This window comes from Poeciliopsis prolifica, unplaced genomic scaffold (genome assembly GCF_027474105.1).
Source record: "Poeciliopsis prolifica strain line A6 unplaced genomic scaffold, Auburn_PproV2 SCAFFOLD209, whole genome shotgun sequence".
Taxonomy (NCBI): domain Eukaryota; kingdom Metazoa; phylum Chordata; class Actinopteri; order Cyprinodontiformes; family Poeciliidae; genus Poeciliopsis; species Poeciliopsis prolifica.
Window position 1 is genome coordinate 163,687 of NW_026562584.1, and position 10,631 is coordinate 174,317.

The window sequence follows — 10,631 nt, forward strand, 5'->3', positions numbered from 1 at the left end:
CAGCTCTGAATATCATCCGTGGACTTTGATGTCTGAAAATGACCTTGGAAACATGTAGAAAATCAGCACCATGAGTCAGAATGGGGTGTGGATTGTTGAACTGCTACCTGCTGCAGACTCCCCTACTGACAGCTTTCGGTAAGTGGCGTCCTTTTGTGAATGTGATCATGCATTTTCTTGGACCACAAATAACGAGCATTCTAGAGGTCTTGCGGTGTATGATGGCACTAGAATTGCTCTTTGTTCTCATTTCAAGGTTGGTGGCTTGAATCCCAGCAGTTCTCTGGAGATCAGGAAGGCAGCAGCTTGATGGTGTCCAGGTTCTTTTTTCCTGGGAGGATCATTGGGTGGCAACAGCTTGCTATTTCTGCTTTTTCTCATCTTTCTTGGTCTCTGTAACAACCTGTTGGAGATCTACTGGTGTGCAGTTCACTCTGCACTGGAAACTAAGGTGAGTCAGTAAACTTGCAGGCTGCCAGGATTCAACTCAGACCAGTAGAGAATCAACGGAGAACTCTTCTGCTTCCTGGGCATGCTGGTTCCACCTTGCGGTGTTAACGGACAGTGTGTTTTTTAAACCAGGGGCGCGGTACGTATCAGCCTTCCCAGGTTCCGCCTATAGGAACAGCACGTGGGAAAGGTGACTCCAGGACTCGGGAGTCTTAAATGCAGTCCAGTCTTCTAGAGGAATAGCCTCACACAGCAACATGCACTCCAGCTGGTATTCTGTATTCAGTCCTACAGCTTAGAAATGCTTAAGAATTTTAATTTCAGAAAATCTTCAGCTTAAAGTCAATAGCTTTAACTTCCTATGATCTGAGCGCTAGCATGGCATGGATTATTATTGCAGGGTTAGGTCCCAATCAGCCCAAATAAAATTATTTTGACATGATGAGAAAAATTAACATCAGGAGATTTATTTTAAATGTAAAAGACAACAGTTAAACAACTGGATGAAATCCAAAACTCTTTAGTGTCTGTTCAGATTAGGATATTTGAGTTCCAAAACAATACACAGAATAGCTGTAACTCTTTCAGAAATGTGGCCTATTCAAAGTACTGCTAACGGGTAGAGGCTAAATCCATCTCCCTAAAGGGTAACATTTATCTAAGCCAATTTCATTGCTGCTGTTCTAAACAGTTAATTTCAATCTCTGAATATATTATGACATTTAATTTTATTCACGCCAAACCTACTTAAAATGTTTTGGATGGTTTGGTTTCCCCTAACTTTCCACTTATGGGATCATGCTTATATTTATGTGTAAACGGCCTTGTAACAATTGTAATCTGCCTGTTAGAAGAGAAAATGCACCCTAATTTTTGGTGATGCCCTTTAACTCTGCATTGGATTGTTGAAGTTTTCCACCTTTTACATATGGGCATCTGGCCTTCAATGGGCACTTTTTCTGTTGTAGTAAAATGTCAGGGTCCAATTTTCACTCTGAAAAGTCAGTTATCAAGCTTAGCTGACATTTTTAGCTGCTTCTATGTAAAAAGAGCATGATGCTCTTCATGTGCCACAGAGATCTTTGTAGAACATTTTGCCAACTATTGGCTAATCCTAAATCTCTAACTGGCACCTTCAATGTTCATTTTTTGGCCACTATTTAACCCCAGTAGCTCCATCTCTTTAAAGAGTAGTGCTCTGGAAAAACCTAGTAAAAATATTTGTAGATTTTTTAAAATAAAATTCCATTTACTATATAGTAGAGTTGCAATATTTAATTTAATCCAATTTAAAGATAAATTTTAAATTTGGAGTTCAATTTAAAGTTCAATTTTAAATTGAGAGGTCAGTTTGAAAGGTCAGTGACAGAAAGTGACCATTCACAACAGCAGCAATTTATAGTATTGTAACATTTTTTACCAAAAATTCCCAGTGTTAACTGTAAATCTTAAAGTCTTTATTTCCACAAATTGGTAAATTATTTAAAGGAGAATTGTAAATGAATGGTTAAACTTGAAAAATATGTAACTTATGCACCAATCTGAAAAAAATATGACTTACAGAATTTTGTTCCCCCCAGAAAGTATTTAGGATCAAGTGCTTCTCTTACCTTAGCCAAATTGCCTCTAGCAATTGTAGCTGTAACCTTGCAGGACAATAAAATTACATGTAGAATTTTGCATTGTGGAGTACATGCCAAATGTGGATCCCTGTTCATAGAAATTTAAGTTCAATTTCTATGCACTTCTAAATGAAATGGCTAAAAACTTAAAGGATTTAAGACAAGAGATTTATAATGTTAATATTCAACTCTACAGAAAAGTAAATTATTGCTTGTATATGTAAAATGTGAAATGTATATTTTCATTTAGAAATTTTAAATTTCTAAATGAATTTATACATTCAACTTAATCATTTTTAAGGAATAGGTGGCCCTGGGAAAACCTTTCTTTAGGGTTTTGGTCTTTAGGGTTTTGGTCTTTAGGGTTTTGGTCTTTAGGGTTTTGGTCTTTAGGGTTTTGGTCTTTAGGGTTTTGGTCTTTAGGGTTTTGGTCTTTAGGGTTTTGGTCTTTAGGGTTTTGGTCTTTAGGGTTTTGGTCTTTAGGGTTTTGGTCTTTAGGGTTTTGGTCTTTAGGGTTTTGGTCTTTAGGGTTTTGGTCTTTAGGGTTTTGGTCTTTAGGGTTTTGGTCTTTAGGGTTTTGGTCTTTAGGGTTTTGGTCTTTAGGGTTTTGGTCTTTAGGGTTTTGGTCTTTAGGGTTTTGGTCTTTAGGGTTTTGGTCTTTAGGGTTTTGGTCTTTAGGGTTTTGGTCTTTAGGGTTTTGGTCTTTAGGGTTTTGGTCTTTAGGGTTTTGGTCTTTAGGGTTTTGGTCTTTAGGGTTTTGGTCTTTAGGGTTTTGGTCTTTAGGGTTTTGGTCTTTAGGGTTTTGGTCTTTAGGGTTTTGGTCTTTAGGGTTTTGGTCTTTAGGGTTTTGGTCTTTAGGGTTTTGGTCTTTAGGGTTTTGGTCTTTAGGGTTTTGGTCTTTAGGGTTTTGGTCTTTAGGGTTTTGGTCTTTAGGGTTTTGGTCTTTAGGGTTTTGGTCTTTAGGGTTTTGGTCTTTAGGGTTTTGGTCTTTAGGGTTTTGGTCTTTAGGGTTTTGGTCTTTAGGGTTTTGGTCTTTAGGGTTTTGGTCTTTAGGGTTTTGGTCTTTAGGGTTTTGGTCTTTAGGGTTTTGGTCTTTAGGGTTTGGTCTTTAGGGTTTTGGTCTTTAGGGTTTTGGTCTTTAGGGTTTTGGTCTTTAGGGTTTTGGTCTTTAGGGTTTTGGTCTTTAGGGTTTTGGTCTTTAGGGTTTTGGTCTTTAGGGTTTTGGTCTTTAGGGTTTTGGTCTTTAGGGTTTTGGTCTTTAGGGTTTTGGTCTTTAGGGTTTGGTCTTTAGGGTTTTGGTCTTTAGGGTTTTGGTCTTTAGGGTTTTGGTCTTTAGGGTTTTGGTCTTTAGGGTTTGGTCTTAGGGTTAGGGTTAGGATATAGGATGATAGCCAAAAATCTCAAGTGCTCACGCTCAATAACTCAAAAGTAAAAGTCCCAGGTGGACCAAACTTGGCACAGAGGATCCCCAGGAGGTCCCCCAGGTACCCTGTGAATTTGGTGGAAGTGGCTGGTTCCTAAGACATAGCTGCCATAGACACCCATTCATTTCAAAAAAGTGCTCACGCTCAATAACTCAAAAACCATAAGTGCTCAGGGGACCAAACTCGGTGTGTAGACTCCCCATGGGCCCCCCCAGGTTCCCTGTGAGTTTGGTGGCCCTAGCCCCTCCCCTTCCTATAGCTGCCATAGACCCCCATTCATTTTTCATCTCCGGCTAGGAAGGTCGTAGCGACCCGGGACCACGTCCCCCGTGCTCAGGGCGAAGCCCTGAGTGCGGGGAGAGGTCATGTACTTGGGTGGGAGCAAGTTGAAAAATGGGTGAAATTGCTCTAAGTGTTTACGTTGGGGGTTGTTGGGGGAACCTCACTAGAGTGCGTTTCGGGGCCCGCTGAGGCGTCTGGAGGTGGTCCTGGGTGGAGTGTTTTGGAGATATGTTGTGTTGTTGGGAGGGTGGTAGAGAGGCGTGAGAGGGCTTCCCGTGCTCAGGGCGAAGCCCTGAGTGCGGGCATGTGTCATATGCGTGGATGGGGTGATGTGTGAAAATCGGTCAAAATTTGACCCCGAGACCATGGTTGGTAGGCCGAGCGTGGATTTTCAAAGTGTCATATCTCGGGCTAGGAAGGTCGTAGCGACCCGGGACCACGTCCCCCGTGCTCAGGGCGAAGCCCTGAGTGCGGGGAGAGGTCGTTTACGTGGGTGGGAGAAAGTTGAAGGGTTAGGGTTAGGGTAAGGGTTAGGGTTAGGGTTAGGGTTAGGGTAGGGTTAGGGTTAGGGTTAGGGTTAGGGTTAGGATTGGGGTTAGGGTTAGGGTTAGGGTTAGGGTTAGGGTTAGGGTTAGGGGTTAGGGTTAGGGTTAGGGTTAGGGTTAGGGTTAGGGTTAGGGTTAGGGTTAGGGTTAGGGTTAGGGTTAGGGTTAGGGTTAGGGTTAGGGTTAGGGTTAGGGTTAGGGTTAGGATATAGGGATGAAAACCAAAAATCGAAGTGGTTCATTCAAAATAACTCAAAAAGTAAAGGTCCCAGGTGGACCAAACTTGGCACAGAGGATCCCCAGGAGGTCCCCCACGGACCCTGTGAGTTTGGCTGAGGTGGCTGGTTCCTAAGACATAGCTGCCATAGACACCCATTCATTTCAAAAACGGTTCATTCAAAATAACTCCCGAACGGAAGGGGTTCATTGGCTGAAACTCGGTGTGTAGACTCCCCATGGGCCCCCCCAGGTTCCCTGTGAGTTTGGTGGCCCTAGCCCCTCCCCTTCCTATAGCTGCCATAGACCCCCATTCATTTTTCATCTCCGGCTAGGAAGGTCGGATCGAGCCGGGAGCGGGTTCCCCGTGCTCAGGGCGAAGCCCTGAGTGCGGGGAGAGGTCATGTACTTGGGTGGGAGCAAGTTGAAAAATGGGTGAAATTGCTCTAAGTGTTTACGTTGGGGGTTGTTGGGGGAACCTCACTAGAGTGCGTTTCGGGGCCCGCTGAGGCGTCTGGAGGTGGTCCTGGGTGGAGTGTTTTGGAGATATGGGGTGTTGTTGGGAGGGTGGTAGAGAGGGTTAGGGTTAGGGTTAGGATATAGGATGATAGCCAAAAATCTCAAGTGCTCACGCTCAATAACTCAAAAAGTAAAAGTCCCAGGTGGACCAAACTTGGCACAGAGGATCCCCAGGAGGTCCCCCAGGTACCCTGTGAATTTGGTGGAAGTGGCTGGTTCCTAAGACATAGCTGCCATAGACACCCATTCATTTCAAAAAAGTGCTCACGCTCAATAACTCAAAAACCATAAGTGCTCAGGGGACCAAACTCGGTGTGTAGACTCCCCATGGGCCCCCCAGGTTCCCTGTGAGTTTGGTGGCCCTAGCCCCTCCCCTTCCTATAGCTGCCATAGACCCCCATTCATTTTTCATCTCCGGCTAGGAAGTCGGATCGAGCCGGGAGCGGGTTCCCCGTGCTCAGGGCGAAGCCCTGAGTGCGGGGAGAGGTCATGTACTTGGGTGGAGCAAGTTGAAAAATGGGTGAAATTGCTCTAAGTGTTTACGTTGGGGGTTGTTGGGGGAACCTCACTAGAGTGCGTTTCGGGGCTCGCTGAGGCGTCTGGAGGTGGTCCTGGGTGGAGTGTTTTGGAGATATGGTGTGTTGTTGGGAGGGTGGTAGAGAGGCGTGAGAGGGGTTCCCGTGCTCAGGGCGAAGCCCTGAGCGCGGGGATGTGTCATATGCGTGGATGGGGTGATGTGTGAAAATCGGTCAAAATTTGACCCCGAGACCATGGTAGGTAGGCCGAGCGTGGATTTTCAAAGTGTGATATCTCGGGCTAGGAAGGTCGTAGCGACCCGGGACCACGTCCCCCGTGCTCAGGGCGAAGCCCTGAGTGCGGGGAGAGGTCATGTACTTGGGTGGGAGCAAGTTGAAAAATGGGTGAAATTGCTCTAAGTGTTTACGTTGGGGGTTGTTGGGGGAACCTCACTAGAGTGCGTTTCGGGGCTCGCTGAGGCGTCTGGAGGTGGTCCTGGGTGGAGTGTTTTGGAGATATGGTGTGTTGTTGGGAGGGTGGTAGAGAGGCGTGAGAGGGCTTCCCGTGCTCAGGGCGAAGCCCTGAGCGCGGGGATGTGTCATATGCGTGGATGGGGTGATGTGTGAAAATCGGTCAAAATTTGACCCCGAGACATGGTAGGTAGGCCGAGCGTGGATTTTCAAAGTGTCATATCTCGGGCTAGAAGGTCGTAGCGACCCGGGACCACGTCCCCCGTGCTCAGGGCGAAGCCCTGAGTGCGGGGAGAGGTCATGTACTGGGTGGGAGCAAGTTAGGGGTTAGGGTTAGGGTAGTGGTAGGGTTAGGGTTAGGGTTAGGGTAAGGTTAGGGTTAGGGTTAGGGTTAGGGTTAGGGTTAGGGTTAGGGTTAGGGTTAGGATATAGGATGATAGCCAAAAATCTCAAGTGCTCACGCTCAATAAACTCAAAAAGTAAAAGTCCCAGGTGGACCAAACTTGGCACAGAGGATCCCCAGGAGGTCCCCCAGGTACCCTGTGAATTTGGTGGAAGTGGCTGGTTCCTAAGACATAGCTGCCATAGACACCCATTCATTTCAAAAAAAGTGCTCACGCTCAATAACTCAAAAACCATAAGTGCTCAGGGACCAAACTCGGTGTGTAGACTCCCCATGGGCCCCCCCAGGTTCCCTGTGAGTTTGGTGGCCCTAGCCCCTCCCTCCCATAGCTGCCATAGACCCCCATTCATTTTTCATCTCCGGCTAGGAAGGTCGGATCGAGGGAGCGGGTTCCCGTGCTCAGGGCGAAGCCCTGAGTGCGGGGAGAGGTCATGTACTTGGGTGGGAGCAAGTTGAAAAATGGGTGAAATTGCTCTAAGTGTTTACGTTGGGGGTTGTTGGGGGAACCTCACTAGAGTGCGTTTCGGGGCTCGCTGAGGCGTCTGGAGGTGGTCCTGGGTGGAGTGTTTTGGAGATATGGTGTGTTGTTGGGAGAGTGGTAGAGAGGCGTGAGAGGGGTTCCCGTGCTCAGGGCGAAGCCCTGAGCGCGGGGATGTGTCATATGCGTGGCTGGGGTATGTGTGAAAATCGGTCAAAATTTGACCCCGAGACCATGGTAGGTAGGCCGAGCGTGGATTTTCAAAGTGTCATATCTCGGGCTAGGAGGTCGTAGCGACCCGGGACCACGTCCCCCGTGCTCAGGGTTAGGGTTAGGGTTAGGGTAGGGTTAGGGTTAGGGTTAGGGTAGGGTTAGGGTTAGGGTTAGGGTTAGGGTTAGGGTTAGGGTTAGGGTTAGGGTTAGGGTTAGGGTTAGGGTTAGGGTTAGGATATAGGGATGAAAACCAAAAATCGAAGTGGTTCATTCAAAATAACTCAAAAAGTAAGGTCCAGGTGGACCAAACTTGGCACAGAGGATCCCCGGAGGTCCCCCACGGACCCTGTGAGTTTGGCTGAGGTGGCTGGTTCCTAAGACATAGCTGCCATAGACACCCATTCATTTCAAAAAACGGTTCATTCAAAATAACTCCCGAACGGAAGGGGTTCATTGGCTGAAACTCGGTGTGTAGACTCCCCATGGGCCCCCCAGGTTCCCTGTGAGTTTGGTGGCCTAGCCCCTCCCCTTCCTATAGCTGCCATAGACCCCCATTCATTTTTCATCTCCGGCTAGGAAGGTCGGATCGAGCCGGAGCGGGTTCCCCGTGCTCAGGGCGAAGCCCTGAGTGCGGGGAGGTCATGTACTTGGGTGGGAGCAAGTTGAAAATGGGTGAAATTGCTCTAAGTGTTTACGTTGGGGGTCGTTTGGGGGAACCTCACTAGAGTGCGTTTCGGGGCCGCTGAGGCGTCTGGAGGTGGTCCTGGGTGGAGTGTTTTGGAGATATGGTGTGTTGTTGGGAGGGTGGTAGAGAGGCGTGAGAGGGTTAGGGTTAGGGTTAGGATATAGGATGATAGCCAAAAATCTCAAGTGCTCACGCTCAATAACTCAAAAAAGTAAAAGTCCCAGGTGGACCAAACTTGGCACAGAGGATCCCCAGGAGGTCCCCCAGGTACCCTGTGAATTTGGTGGAAGTGGCTGGTTCCTAAGACATAGCTGCCATAGACACCCATTCATTTCAAAAAAGTGCTCACGCTCAATAACTCAAAAACCATAAGTGCTCAGGGGACCCAAACTCGGTGTGTAGACTCCCCATGGGCCCCCCCAGGTCCCCCGTGAGTTTGGTGGCCCTAGCCCCTCCCCTTCCTATAGCTGCCATAGACCCCCATTCATTTTTCATCTCCGGCTAGGAAGGTCGGATCGAGCCGGGAGCGGGTTCCCCGTGCTCAGGGCGAAGCCCTGAGTGCGGGGAGAGGTCATGTACTTGGGTGGGAGCAAGTTGAAAAATGGGTGAAATTGCTCTAAGTGTTGATGTTGGGGGTTGTTGGGGGAACCTCACTAGAGTGCGTTTCGGGGCTCGCTGAGGCGTCTGGAGGTGGTCCTGGGTGGAGTGTTTTGGAGATATGGGGTGTTGTTGGGAGGGTGGTAGAGAGGCGTGAGAGGGGTTCCCGTGCTCAGGGCGAAGCCCTGAGCGCGGGGATGTGTCATATGCGTGGCTGGGGTGATGTGTGAAAATCGGTCAAAATTTGACCCCGAGACCATGGTTGGTAGGCCGAGCGTGGATTTTCAAAGTGTGATATCTCGGGCTAGGAAGGTCGTAGCGACCTGGACCACGTCCCCCGTGCTCAGGGCGAAGCCCTGAGTGCGGGGAGAGGTCATGTACTTGGGTGGGAGCAAGTTGAAAAATGGGTGAAATTGCTCTAAGTGTTTACGTTGGGGGTTGTTGGGGGAACCTCACTAGAGTGCGTTTTCGGGGCTCGCTGAGGTCTGGAGGTGGTCCTGGGTGGAGTGTTTTGGAGATATGGTGTGTTGTTGGGGGGTGGTAGAGAGGCGTGAGAGGGGTTCCCGTGCTCAGGGCGAAGCCCTGAGTGCGGGCATGTGTCATATGCGTGGATGGGGTGATGTGTGAAAATCGGTCAAAATTTGACCCCGAGACCATGGTTGGTAGGCCGAGCGTGGATTTTCAAAGTGTGATATCTCGGGCTAGGAAGGTCGTAGCGACCCGAGAGGGTTAGGGTTAGGGTAAGGGTTAGGGTTAGGGTTAGGGTAAGGGTTAGGGTTAGGGTTAGGGTTAGGGTTAGGGTTAGGGTTAGGGTTAGGGTTAGGGTTAGGGTAGGGTAGGATATAGGATGATAGCCAAAAATCTCAAGTGCTCACGCTCAATAACTCAAAAAGTAAAAGTCCAGGTGGACCAAACTTGGCACAGAGGATCCCCAGGAGGTCCCCCAGGTACCCTGTGAATTTGGTGGAAGTGGCTGGTTCCTAAGACATAGCTGCCATAGACACCCATTCATTTCAAAAAGTGCTCACACGCTCAATAACTCAAAAACCATAAGTGCTCAGGGGACCAAACTCGGTGTGTAGACTCCCCATGGGCCCCCCCAGGTTCCCTGTGAGTTTGGTGGCCCTAGCCCCTCCCCTTCCTATAGCTGCCATAGACCCCCATTCATTTTTCAGCTCCGGCTAGGAAGGTCGGATCGAGCCGGGAGCGGGTTCCCCGTGCTCAGGGCGAAGCCCTGAGTGCGGGGAGAGGTCATGTACTTGGGTGGGAGCAAGTTGAAAAATGGGTGAAATTGCTCTAAGTGTTTACGTTGGGGGTCGTTGGGGGAACCTCACTAGAGTGCGTTTCGGGGCTCGCTGAGGCGTCTGGAGGTGGTCCTGGGTGGAGTGTTTTGGAGATATGGTGTGTTGTTGGGAGGGTGGTAGAGAGGCGTGAGAGGGCTTCCCGTGCTCAGGGCGAAGCCCTGAGTGCGGGCATGTCATATGCGTGGATGGGGTGATGTGTGAAAATCGGTCAAAATTTGACCCCGAGACCATGGTTGTAGGCCGAGCGTGGATTTTCAAAGTGTGATATCTCGGGCTAGGAGGTCGTAGCGACCCGAGACCACGTCCCCCGTGCTCAGGGCGAAGCCCTGAGTGCGGGGAGAGGTCATGTACTTGGTGGGAGCAAGTTGAAAAATGGGTGAAATTGCTCTAAGTGTTTACGTTGGGGTCGTTGGGGGAAACCTCACTAGAGTGCGTTTCGGGGCTCGCTGAGGCGTCTGGAGGTGGTCCTGGGTGGAGTGTTTTGGAGATATGGTGTGTTGTTGGGAGGGTGGTAGAGAGGCGTGAGAGGGCTTCCCGTGCTCAGGGCGAAGCCCTGAGTGCGGGCATGTGTCATATGCGTGGATGGGTGATGTGTGAAAATCGGTCAAAATTTGACCCGAGACCATGGTTGGTAGGCCGAGCGTGGATTTTCAAAGTGTGATATCTCGGGCTAGGAAGGTCGTAGCGACCCGAGACCACGTCCCCCGTGCTCAGGGCGAAGCCCTGAGTGCGGGGAGAGGTCATGTACTTGGGTGGGAGCAAGTTGAAAAATGGGTGAAATTGCTAAGTGTTTACGTTGGGGGTTGTTGGGGGAACCTCACTAGGGTTAGGGTTAGGGTTAGGGTTAGGGTTAGGGTTAGGGTAAGGGTTAGGGTTAGGGTTAGGGTTAGGGTTAGGGTTAGGGGTT